This window comes from Nanorana parkeri, unplaced genomic scaffold, assembly GCF_000935625.1.
Source record: "Nanorana parkeri isolate BGI_ZX_2015 unplaced genomic scaffold, ASM93562v1 scaffold26, whole genome shotgun sequence".
In the NCBI taxonomy this organism is placed as follows: Eukaryota; Metazoa; Chordata; class Amphibia; order Anura; family Dicroglossidae; genus Nanorana; species Nanorana parkeri.
In genome coordinates, this window is record NW_017306294.1 from 2,774,704 (window position 1) to 2,787,596 (window position 12,893).

Consider the following 12,893-nt stretch of genomic DNA (forward strand, 5'->3'; position numbering starts at 1 on the left):
TCCAAGAGTTCCTACATTACACAGAATGTACACATGACAGTTTTTCAAATGCAGAGCAGATATTATTTGAGTATATTTGAACACCTTAACTAAGGCCATCAACATCTATAGTCCATCATAAAATCTGGATGATGTTAGATTTGGATCCAATATCATAAACTCGGATGTCTAAAGCCGAATCTATATTTCAGTGTTACTTTTGGTCATTTCAGGTTCCCAAAGGGCTTTTAGGAAAAGGGTCCAGATTCTGTTCCAGGGCCCCTTTTGCCTTATATCTGTTTGTGCTGTTGTAGGTCCCATCTTTGTATCCTAGTATCCTTAGTAGAATTTTAAAGGAAGTGGCTCAGACTGTTTCTTCTCATCTCATTAGGCAGGACTGCCAAGAGATTACCAAACTATTCTGCAAAAGTTTGAAGCATGTAATGCTGGTTCAGATCCCTTTGACTTAAATGGGACGTCTGGTTCAGAAATTCTAAATTTCAGAGGTTCACAAATCTTGAAAAGTTCAGACAAATCACAACTAATTGAAGTTTTCAGAAATTCATCTCTAAAAACAACCAATAAATGTAACATGAATGTGCCTTTTACTATTTGTTTTCTAACTAAAAAGCTATAGTGTGAATGATTTATCACATCTTGTGGGTGAAGGTTGATGCATCTGTCATAAGCCACCCAACAAAAAGGAGACCAAAATCATTTTATTTATAGAGATATAAAAGCATCAAAGGGACAAAGCATTTTGGGGGTAAACAATAGTCCCCCTTCATCTGGAGTATTTCAGAGAGGAACCCCTTAAAGAATTAGATATGGACTTAATCATGTAAAGAGATAGGTCACAAGTAGCAGTTGGCAATATCTAAATTATATCCTTACAATATTTATTATGCAGTACACAGGGGTATGTACGCAAACACCATAGCATTTATATGCAGAATTTATTTAAAAAAGTATGTTCTGCTATGAAGTCTATGCTTTAGTGTCTAAATATATGAGTCAAAATATATGCCACCTAAGCTGTGGGGTGCCCCCTTATGAATGAGTAAGAGGCAGTTGTTATCCCTACTCATTCACCAAATACAGTAAAATTGTAAATAAACACACCACACCGTAAAAAAAATCATTTTTTGGAAAAAATACACAACAAGTCCATCGGTGTAATTCAAGCGTCAATCATGTCTTCCAGCAATGTAGATCTATGTCAATAACGATGGATGATGGCTGAAAGAAAAAATACCCAACCCCTGCTGACATAACTGAACCTGACCAACTCTCGCCACAAACAGGACGTGTGATGTGTTTATTTACAATTTTACTGTATTTGTTAATGAGTAGGGGCAACAACTATCCCTTATTCATTCACAAAGAGGGATAGCATCTGGGTGCCCCGTTTATGAAAGGGGGCACCCAGATCCCAATAAGCCCCGCTGCCCGCAGACCCCCACAACCACTGGGCCATGGTTGTGTGGAAGAGGCCCTTGTCCTCATTGACATGGGGTCAGGGCCCCCCTGACAAAGCACCCTCCCTATGTTGAGCACATGTAGCCTGGTATGGTGTAGGAGGTGGGGCGGCATTCTAGTCCCCCTTTCCTGCTCTGCCAGGCTGCTGCTCGGATCAAGGGTCTGGTAAGGAATTTTAGGGGGGACCCCCAACTTTTTTGATGTTTTTTTTTGGTGTTGGGGTCCTTCCCAAAATTCCTAGCAGACCTAAAGGGTCTAGTATGAATTGGGATGGGGGAACTGCGTGCTGTTTGTTTTTTTATTGTTTCAATGGACTGTCAAAAGTTAAAAAGAAAAATTCCACTTTTTTTTCTAATGTCACTTTTCTGCAACAAAAGTCTGAAATTGACAAAAATTGCAGATTCATCCAAATCCCGAAATGAATTGACTTTGAGACCTGAATTCCTAAAAATGAAATAACAAAAAGTACAAAATGAAACAAACCAAAACAATTTTTTTGCTGGTGCACATGTCTTTTAGTTTTTTCTTAGTAAATCTGTCTCAGATTCCTCACTTAACGACCGAGTTCCGTACGACCAGGTCGTTAAACGAATTGGTCGTTAAGTGATGAACTCTATACAGTAGGTTGCAGATGTACAGTACTGAACAGTGTACTGTACATCGGGCAATGAAATACTTACCGGGACCCGCAGTGAAGAACAGAGGACATCACTTCCGCCGGCGACATGTCGCGCTGATGCTGACGCGCAAGGTCAGAGGTCCATCAGAGGACGGTCGTAAGTGCAAGTGGTCGCAAAGCAGGTAAGTCAGTAAGCGAGGATTAGTTGTACCATAAACACTCTACTACCTCATTTTGCAGATTAGGACAGAGTTAATATTTGCCTTCATAGTGGATTTAGAATCTGATTTATATCAAGCATGGGGCTAAACCATCTTAATATGGGAAAGATCACATGCTAGATATAAAACCTCCATTAACCAAAAAAAACAACACAACATAAATCTTGTATTAGAAAGATAACATAGTAAAACAAGGGGTTAAACACTGGAATTATTTTGTAATCCATTGGGTATGTAGTAATTCTTAATAAACATTAATTATTAACATTAAGAAATTACACCTTTTAAAGGGAAATGTATTTTGATTAGCCAGCCGCAGGGGATTTCTCATGATGACTGTTATCACATGTAATTAACCTGCAATATAATAGGGCTGATAATTCTATGAGGAGTTTGGTAGGAATGCCTGCTGTTGTACTACCAGTTATAGTTTTTAAATCAGGGCAATATGACTCTCTCACACTGGGAGATGGGATAAAATAAACAGAAAATACCTTTACTGACCTACAGCTAGTAGCAAAGTAGCTTTTCCCTTTAATATCAATTACAAACACTTCAAACTGCTTTTTAATCACCTTTACAGTGATGTCACCCTCTGTCATTGATAAGTCAGCTCACAAATGGAGTTCTTAGGGAATCAAGTCTGGTCTTTATTGACTTTGATTTACAGTACTGAAGTAGTGGATGTAATGTTAAAGTATCCTAACCAATGAAAACTTTAAATACAGAAAGTTTTCTGGTAAAATTTTCTTAATTCTAATTATTCGAGTTTCACCTGTGTATATATATATATATATATACCCCTGTGTTCCTCATTGAGGAACACATCAAGAAGTTTTTTTTTAAATTTGTCAACACTTCCAGGGATTACAACTATCTGGGAGAGGGAGTTCCACATTTTTGCTTCTCTAACTGTAAAGTACCCTCTACACAATTTTATATTAAACCTCCTTTCTCCCAACTTGAAATTGTGGCCTCTTGCCCGCATCAGGGACCTTAGATTAAATATTAGTATAATCCTCATTAATTAAATAGCATATAGTGATCATGTCTCCTCTCAAAGCAAACCTTTACCCCTTTAACTAAAAATCATATTAGCATGCAGCTCTGCATGTGTCAGGGAACCAGGGGTGTCAACTCTCCTCGGGGCCACTGGGTCTGGTGTAGGACACCTTCGGCCTGGCAGAACTCCTGGCGCGCGCGAGGTAGACAGGCTACGCACGTGTGCACGGGGGCGCGCGTGTAGCGCATCTGTGCCTATCAAGGCTGTCAGGTGTGGGCCTTGCTGAGGGAGGTTCCCAGCACACACCTTTTCCATTCCTCTCCCCCTGCTATTGGCTCCCGGACAGAGACGCCTCCTGGTTGCCTCGGTGACCAGGGAGTTGTTTTGATTCCCCTGGCTATAAAACCTGGTCAGAGCCCTGGCTTGTTGCTGAGTTATTCCACCTCTATGGTGTGATCGCCTAGAACCTTTGTTTGTTCCTGCTGCCGTGTCCTGAACCCTCGTCCGAACTTCCTGGTTACCGACCCCTCAGCCTGTCTACTGCTTCTGAACCCGTGCTGCCTGCCTTGACCCGGACTGGACTTGACTACCCCTATGGATTTGTACCTCGATCTTGGATCTTCCGGTCCGCTTCCTGCCAGTGGGTTCCTACCCCCTCTGCGAGTTTGCAGCACCACCTGACAGCATGCTGATATGAAATCACCTTACCAGAGCACCAGGAGTGTCCTTTTTCTGGCGTACAAGGACTTCTATCCTGTTACCACTCCCAATCCACCATCTTGGGGTTTGGTCCTTATCTGATACTCCTAGTTCTCTGGGTCTCATCCTGGTTGATCCGGTTGGATACACACAAGTTACCTTCCTGTTCGGTAGGTGACATCATTGTCAATTGACTAACATTAATACATTTGGGTGGATATGTTCCCCAATTGGGTATATTCACTGACTTTCTGGTCATTTAGATTTCCTCCATCTCCTGAGGAAGCGCTGTGAACGTGAAACACATTGAGAATACCAACTGCTCCTTTACCATCTTCAGAAGAGGCTGTCTTGACATAAATGATATTGAGAACATTCCTTATTTATTATATTTATCATGTAATCTACCATTCATTGTGCCTCTACCATGTTATATTGGAGTAGTTGTCGGTGGTACTGACAATATTGACTACTCCTTTACCATTTTCTGAAGGGGCTGTCTTCATGTATGATTTATTTATATATACATATTTCTTATGAATTGTTTAACTATGTCATATATGATATAATATGACTCAATCATTATAGGCTGGAGTGGTTTCTTTGGAGGTATTTTTGTTAAATGCACAAATAATTTTTATGGTTTTTAAACTTTTGTATGTAATAAAGATTTTTTGTTATTAAGCATGTTGTAATCTCTTGGATCTGTCACCTGGTGCCTGTAATAGATCCAGCACACTCACTTCTCCGGCGTCTCTGACACAGTTGGTGGCTCCTCCCCCGGTCCGCCTATGTCAAGCCGCTCCGCCTCCCTCCTCAGCCTAAGCCGCAATTCCCACTTGTACAGCATTCCTGCAATGGACGTGGACGCTGGACAAGCTCTACACAACCCCGCTCTCCATCCTGAAGCTACAGTTGCGCCTTAGCCACTGACCATAGCGCCCCTAAACTCCTCATCCTTTGGGGTTGCTGGGACTACTGGTGCACCAAGCCTGAGTGCAATACATTGTTCTCCAGCCTCTACATCCTGCTATACCCACTGCTCTCCAGCCGCTACAGCCAGAAATCAGCCACTACGTACACGGAGAGCTCTCCAAATTAGCCAGACCAAGCTTGTATACAACTAACAGCAAGTATTAATTACCACAGCTGATTATCTTCATGCAACCCTATAGACTTTGAACTTGTGATGTGCAGCTAACATTACAAACTTAGCACTGCTGCTACATGCTCATTCAAACTATTGACTTTAGCCTTGTGTTATGAAGTGTCCATTGCAATTTAACTCAGCAGTTATACGCTCATTCAGTACAAGTGATTATTACTCATGTGATGTGATGCTGAACATTACCGCTGAGACAACTTTATTGAAATAGAGACTGTCATAATTGTGAAGTAAAGCTTTTTTGACTTGTGAAGGTAATCTCCGCAGCTGTGTTCCATCTACAGTCATAAGGGGTATTACAGTGCCTTAAAAGCCCCACTTACCCATTTTTCCCCCGACTGACTTATCAGGGGGTGTGGTACCAATTACTCAGGACTCTTTCACAATAATTTATTTCAATAGAAAATAAGGAAGACGGTGTAACATCAGGAAAAACTTCACACAGCCAATCTTGCAGAAACAATTCAGGATGAGATCCTTCTGATTTTTCAGGGAACCCAACAAAGCAGAGGTTGTTGCTCCTAGAGTGGTTCTCCAGATCATCCAACTTAGCTCTGCAGGTCCCAAGTTCCCTTTAAAGCATAGTGTTATCTCTAGTAAGAGGAGAGAGAGTGGAATCAAGGTGTTAATTCTGCCTTCAGTTTCAGTGACCCACTCACACAGGCCCTGTGCATCATGCTTCAGTAGTGAAAGATCAACATGTACCCCTTCAATCTGTGAAGCAAGGGATGATTTACAGTCATGGATTGCCTCCATTAATTGTAGAAGAGTAGGCTCAGCATGTATGGCCGAATCTGCTGGTGGGAGCGGGTGGGACCCCATCCCCCTCCATCATAGCAGGGATTCCAGCTAGAGAGGATTCTGAGCTGCCACGTGGGTGTCTGCAGAGGGGTGCGGACCATGCGTCCCAGCCCCTTGATGTTGAGCCACCCCAGCCCTTCACTGTGTGAGCATCTTACATGACCCAGATCGAGCAAGGTCCGGAGAGTCCGCACAGCCAGAAGACAAGCATTGAGGAGGGGAAGCCGCACGGTTGCCGCCACCATCTTGTGACCTGTGGAAGCGTGCCAGCTTCTCAACTGGAGACGGACCCTTCAGGCTTCCTATTTTAACCATCCCCGCAGTCAGAAGTCAGAGAGGAAGGATCGGAGCAGCTGGAGGAAGAAGCGGAGAGGGAGTGAGCAAGCGGGATAGAGGTAGGATAGATGAAGGACTGGAGCAGCAGAGATCTGCGCCCGTCCATGCCAGCAGCCAGGCAATGCCCCCCCCCCCCCCCCCCCACGGAGGACATAATATGTATGAATGCAGGGTTTCATGGGTCCTCCATTCACAGTGTTTTGATGCAGAGAGCAATCTGTATTATTGGAGGACTGCTGTCAAGTGTACCGTGCACAGGTGTCCTCACACCGCATGCAGGTACCCCCACGGGAGGACCAAATGCGTGACCAGACTAGACAAGGCCAATTGAGCTTACATACAGTTTATTTATACAGAGCAACATCTAACACAAACCACAAATAAGTAATAGTAACCCACTAAATACACACCCAAGCACATACAAAAAGATAACAAAGTAACCAAAACTAGGAGCAAACCGCACAATACCCACACAGGGTATAACAGGGCAGGAAAACCTGGGGAGCAGGGCAACAGGACTCAGTAACATAAGCAGGTAACAGGACTCCTGAACATAAGCAGGTAACAGGACTCCTGAACATAAGCAGGTAACAAGACTCAGGAACGTAAGCAGGTAACAAGACTCAGGAATATAAGCAGGTAACAAGACTCAGGAACATAAGCAGGTAACATGACTCAGGAACATAAGCAGGTAACAGGACTCAGGAACATAAGCAGGTAACAGGACTCACAGGAAATGGCAACAGGACTCAGGATTCACAGGAAACAATACTGAGCCACAGTCCTGACTGCAGGGAGGGATTAAGTAGCCTCCCAGGGAGCATCAGGTGGTGGATAATCAGTGGCAGCTGGGAGACACCCACAGGTGAGCACTGGAGTTGCAGGTTCCAGCACCACCCAGTGGTGGTCTGGCACCTGACAGTTCCTGGCTAGCTGGAAACACCTGCAGGCAAGTGCAGGAACTGCAGGACCTGGGTCCAGCGCCACCTGGAAGTGCTATGGTCCCTGACAACTGCCTATTGTTGAAGAAGACTTATGAAAAGCTCAAAACATAAGCAACACATACCATCAGTAGGCCCTCAAGGGGCGGGGGGATTGCAGGGAGGGGGGCTGAGCCAGAGTTTGGTTTTAACTTGAACGTGCCATCATTTTTCAAGTGGAATCAATCCACCTTCTTAAAACTCAAAATAATAGAACGCACTGCTGTACTGGGCAATCACTTGTCACCAATGAAACTCTGACACCAAAGTACCTTTGTTTTACTGAGCAGTAGGATCCACAGATTTTTAAGACAAGCCATGTTCCATTTGAATGTTACTTTAATGAGCGAACATCTAGAATCCAATATCTGACATTTCTATCCAGTCTGTTGCCAACAATTCACATTTAAATTGGTTTACTTTATTTGACAGGAGATGTAGTGCTAGCACTCGTATGACATATTTCCAAAATATTCTTTACCCTATGGGACCTTGTAAATAACACCCTTGCTTTTATATTTTCTGATATTTCTATCATCACCATGACAACTACTTTATATTAATACGGTAGTGGTTAAAAAAGACGACAGGGAGACTTACGCATCTGTAAAAGCAGACTGCTAAAGATCTTCCAATTCTGTTATCTGCATAGCTTTGTCAGTTTCACTGCAAAGTGCAGTAATAGCACAGCGAAAATGTATTAATGTCAATCAACAGAGAAATATATTGGGTGTCATTCACCATTGGGATTGTTCCTTTATAAATAATAGTCTTTTTTTACAATTGTGGAAATGCATGTTGGTGTGGTCAGCTTGCTTTACAAAAACGTAACTTAAAGAACTGCTTTTCACTTTCTGGCTACAATGTCGTCCACACATTTCAGATTTAAATCAATGATGTGATACATACAGTATAATGGATGCTAAACAATTCTTTAACACAGCAATAAATTGACTGTTCAACTTGACAATGTGTGCTTGTTATCACAGAGGGACTCCAGCTAGAAAGTAAAATCACTTAGCTCCTAATACTATCCAGAAGCCTCTGGCAACAAGATGGCTAGGTGGTTATAACTGCTTTCTGGCAGAGCTAGTACCTGGGTTTTGTTCCTACAACATACCCTACGGCCCTTTTTCATACAAATGTAATTGTCCATAGGTTGCGCTGAAGAGTGCTTAAACACTTCAAGCAGGCCCGTCTTTAATACTGATTGGACCCTGGGCAAACATTTTCTTGCCTCCAACCCCTAGCGAAATTTCTCTCACATCCTGCAGGTACTGCTGTGTAAGATTAACTTCCTGAAGTACATCACACCAGAAGTACAGGTAGCACAAAAAAGTAAAATCACAGACAGCAGGCAAAAGACCTTGTGCTGCTCCTCTTGTGTCTAAATTTTCACGTGAATCACAAAGAGCTTCAATTGCCGCTACAAACTGATCAAACTTCTCTTTAACTGGCTTAACTGCAGCATGATGAGAACTCCAGCGTGTTGTTGAAAGCCTTTTCATAGAGACTCCAGTATGGTCAATTAACACATCCCAACGATGGGTGGAAGCAGCAAAGAAAGAAAACATTGATTTCAAGAGTTCCAAAAAATGTCACAGATGATGGATTTACAGCAAAAGAGTGCTGTCCACACAGGTTAAGTGAATGGTCAACACATCCATTAAATATAGCTTTCTTGTTCTTTCCCTTCAGAATGGATTGTACACCTCCATGAATTCCAGCCATTGTTGCAGCATTATTATAACCTTGAACACGACACATCATTATGTCCAGTCCATCATTTTCCAGCTTTTTAAGAATGTCAGAACTTAGGTCAGCAGCTTTTTTCTCCTTTTAAAGGGAAAAATACTAAACATACTTCCTTCACTTCAACTTTCCTATTGTGTATTTTTACATATCTAATTACTTCAGACATCTGGTCAGTGTGTGACATGTCAGGGGTGCTGTCAAACATTATGCCGAAGTATTTTGCAGATTTTATGTCTGTGACAAGCTTCTCTTTCACGTGATTTGCCAGGGTGCATATGAACTCATTTTGGGTTTTTGGTGCTTGATATGAGACAGACACTTTAAGTTGACAAGTGCTCATCTTTAATTTCATTAGATGTTCTTTCAGCACTGGATCATATTTTGAAAGCATCTCAACCATCTCAAGAAAGTTTCCTTTATTCAGTGAGGACTCATCTTCTTTGTGGCCACGGAATGCCAGATTCTACTTGGCAAGAAACACAGTAATCTGTGCAAGATGTCCCTCCACTTTTTCTTTTCAATTTCTATTAAAGCAGCATTTTCAGCATCAATAGTTTTGTGCAGCCTCAGCCCTGCTGACAACGTTTTCCACTTTTCTAAGCAGCGTAGATGCTCTTCGGATATCTCGTGGTTATTGACTTTTGGGGGGTGATTTACTACCTAAACACACGCACGCACTAGGTGCGTGTGATTTTTTTACACAGCAAAACGTATTTATCAACCAAAAAGTCTCTAAAAGCATATTTCCACTAATGCCATATATGGAAAAATCATGCACATGATGCATATATAATGCTGCTTCACAGTTTAGACAAAAATTGGTAGCTCATGCATTTACATTCCTGCATTCATCAACGCAAGCAACACAATGTAGAGCTAATTTACACAACATCACCTTGCAATTCATGCAGGGCTTTGCACAACACACCTGCTGGGTGTGTACACACTACAAAGGTGTCTAGATTCCACCAATAGATCATGCTGGGAGGGAACACACTACAGAGGTGTATACTTGTTTGTGGCGTGTTTATAAGGTTAGTAACTCAACCCCTTGGTCTAAGTTTCCACCACTTTTGAAAGCCAGTTACAAATTTTGATGTCATATCTGTTACATTAACAGCAAACAGCCGGCAGCAAAAACAGTATAAACTCTCACTGACGAGAGTCAACCATCCATGAGCGCAGAGTTTTCTCTCCATTTGGCATCACCTTGTAAAACCACTCTTTTGAAATGTGACGCACACCTCCCTTCAGCCTTTGCATCTTGCCTTTTCGCAACACTGAAAGGCCCATCTTGGTTTTGAAAAAAAGCACTTCCCCTTTTGATGATTTCAACCCGTAAATGATCAGGAACTGGTATCTCCCAGAAAGAAACATCACGCAAATCTTTCTCCTTATCAGTATCAGGGCTAGAATCACTTTCAGCACTCCCTTCTGCTTCAGAATCTGATATTTCCACACCTTGCTCTTCTGCTTCAGATTCTGCCATTTCCTTTCCTTGTTCTTCTGCTTCAAACTCTTCCATTTCCACACCTTGCTCTTCTGCTGAATGCATGCTAGCAATAGCATCAGAAACGGCTTTATCAGTTGGAGAATGACAACCAATGTCTTTAGATGAACCCTGGCCATCATCTGGTCTTTTCACATACTGAAGCATGGATCCAGCAAGTGTTTTGATTGCTTTAACTTTTGCATCCTTTGCTTTTCTCTGCTGGTAGCCACTTGGCCTTTTCGATTTATGCACTCCATGTGGCATGATAGAATATTCCTGAAGGTATACCAATATATTTTTTTACATCTCTGTACTATTGTCTCTAGTCTTGGTTAAATGTATGTATTTCTCATAACCTAAACTTTGGGCAGTTAGATTTCTAAATCGCCCATCCTCCTAGCCTTTACAGAGGCCATCTGGTGCAAGATTTTCTCCCCACCCTCCCATCAGAAGCCTGTTGACCCATGCAACTGTGCTGCCCCGATGGGGGGGCCCAGGTCTGGATCTCCTTCGGCCCCCCAACCTTGGTCCACCCCTGGTCTATGGACCAGAGGAGCTTACACTCTAATGTCCCATACAGTCCTACACTATTATTATTTCTATAGCTTTGACATATACTGCAGTGATGTACAGAGAACACTAAGCCAGAGTGCCAGGGCCCGGTCGCAGCTGCAACCACAGTGACCCTGGTAGTTCTTCCACTATCTCCAAACTATAGAGGGACTCCAACTCCCAGCAATACATTACACAGCAGTGCAGAATACCACCAGCTATAGAGGACTACAAATCACAGCAATACATTATACAGCTATACAGAATACTATCAGCTATAGAGGAGTACAAATTCCAGAAATACCTTATACAGCAATGCTGAGAAAAATATGTGAATTTTTTACATACTCTGTGCTCCAGGGTGCCGGCCTGATATCTTGGATGGAGGGTTTAAGGAGGGCTGTGGAGGGTCTCAGGAGGGTTACCGAAGGTCTCTGGAGGAGTGCTTAAGGTCTCTGCAGATGTGCAGAAGGTGATGAAAGGGATCCTACGAGACCCCGAAACGTTGCACTGTGTTATGCTGTTTTTGCATGTACGTCAATAAATAGACGTATTCTATTTGCTATTGGAGTACCAGTGTCCATATTAGTATCGATTTTTAGAGAGACATCCAGGAGAGAGACATCCAGGAGAGAGACATCCAGGAGAGAGACATCCAGGAGAGAGACTGCCAGGGGAGAGAGAGGAGAGACATCTTGTGTCCCTGATTCAGGGTCATACACTGCAGAACAAAGAGTCTTAAAAAGTCACAAATTTTTTTCTGGGATCCATTTCATTTTTTGGCATGAGGGACATTAGGAGCAATATGAAAAAAAAAAACACTCACACTGGTTTCTCCTGCACCCCCCACAATCCTGCCTGTTGAAATTTCACATGAAGTAGATTGCAATGTATGTGTAAGATGTAGACAGAGATTGGGAATGTATGAACCCAGGGGCGTAACTAGAAATCACAGGGCCCCATAGCAAAATTTTGTATGGGGCCCCTTGATTTCTAGTTATACCCCTTGCAGAGCCCACTCAAGATCCCACCTGAGGGTGACCCTGCAGAGCCCACCATAGACTCTCTATGGTGGGCTCTGCAGGGTCACACTCAGGTGGGCTGGTCGCACTCCTTACCTGTCCGCCTCCTCTTCCTCCACGCTTGCTGATGGGCCCCGCCTCTTCCTCCGTCGCCAGGCCCGCCTCCTTCTCAGTCACTGGGCCCCCCATCCTCCCATGCTGTCGACCACAGGCCCCACTTTCTCCTCCCCTGCCAAGTCCGACCTCCTCCACCGTCGCTGCTGGCTCTCATTGACTCAGTAGCGGCTCTGGAGACTAACGCGCTGCTGCAGATTACGGTCAGTGATCTGAACAGCAGCGCATTCTTCTTCAGATTCGCCAGTGAAAGCCACCAGCAGAGGATCCCATAGCGACCCAGGCAGCCCGCACAGCATCCGACCGGGCCCCACTGTGCCCGGGGCCCCATGGCAGCCGCCTGGGTCGCTATGGTGATTGTTACGCCTCTGTATGAACCGTCAGAGCCCGGTCACAGTGAAGGTCTGCACCTATACTGTGCACAAAGTGCGGCTGCATATGAGCAGGGCGGCTGGTCCTTCTGTAGTAGTGTGAGAGCAGGGTGGTGTCATTGTAGAAGAGTGTGAGAGCAGGGTGGTGTCATTGTAGAAGAGTGTGAGAGCAGGGTGGTGTCATTGTAGAAGAGTGTGAGAGCAGGGTGGTGTCATTGTAGAAGAGTGTGAGAGCAGGGTGCTGTCATTGTAGAAGAGTGTGAGAGCAGGGTGCTGTCATTGTAGAAGAGTGTGAGAGCAGGGTG

General features: G+C 43.6%; 1 pseudogene; it reads right to left on the reverse strand.

Moving 5' to 3' along the window:
- Positions 1–6,289: 6,289 nt before the first annotated feature.
- Positions 6,290–10,793, reverse strand: LOC108794700 (annotated as a pseudogene).
- Positions 10,794–12,893: the final 2,100 nt, after the last annotated feature.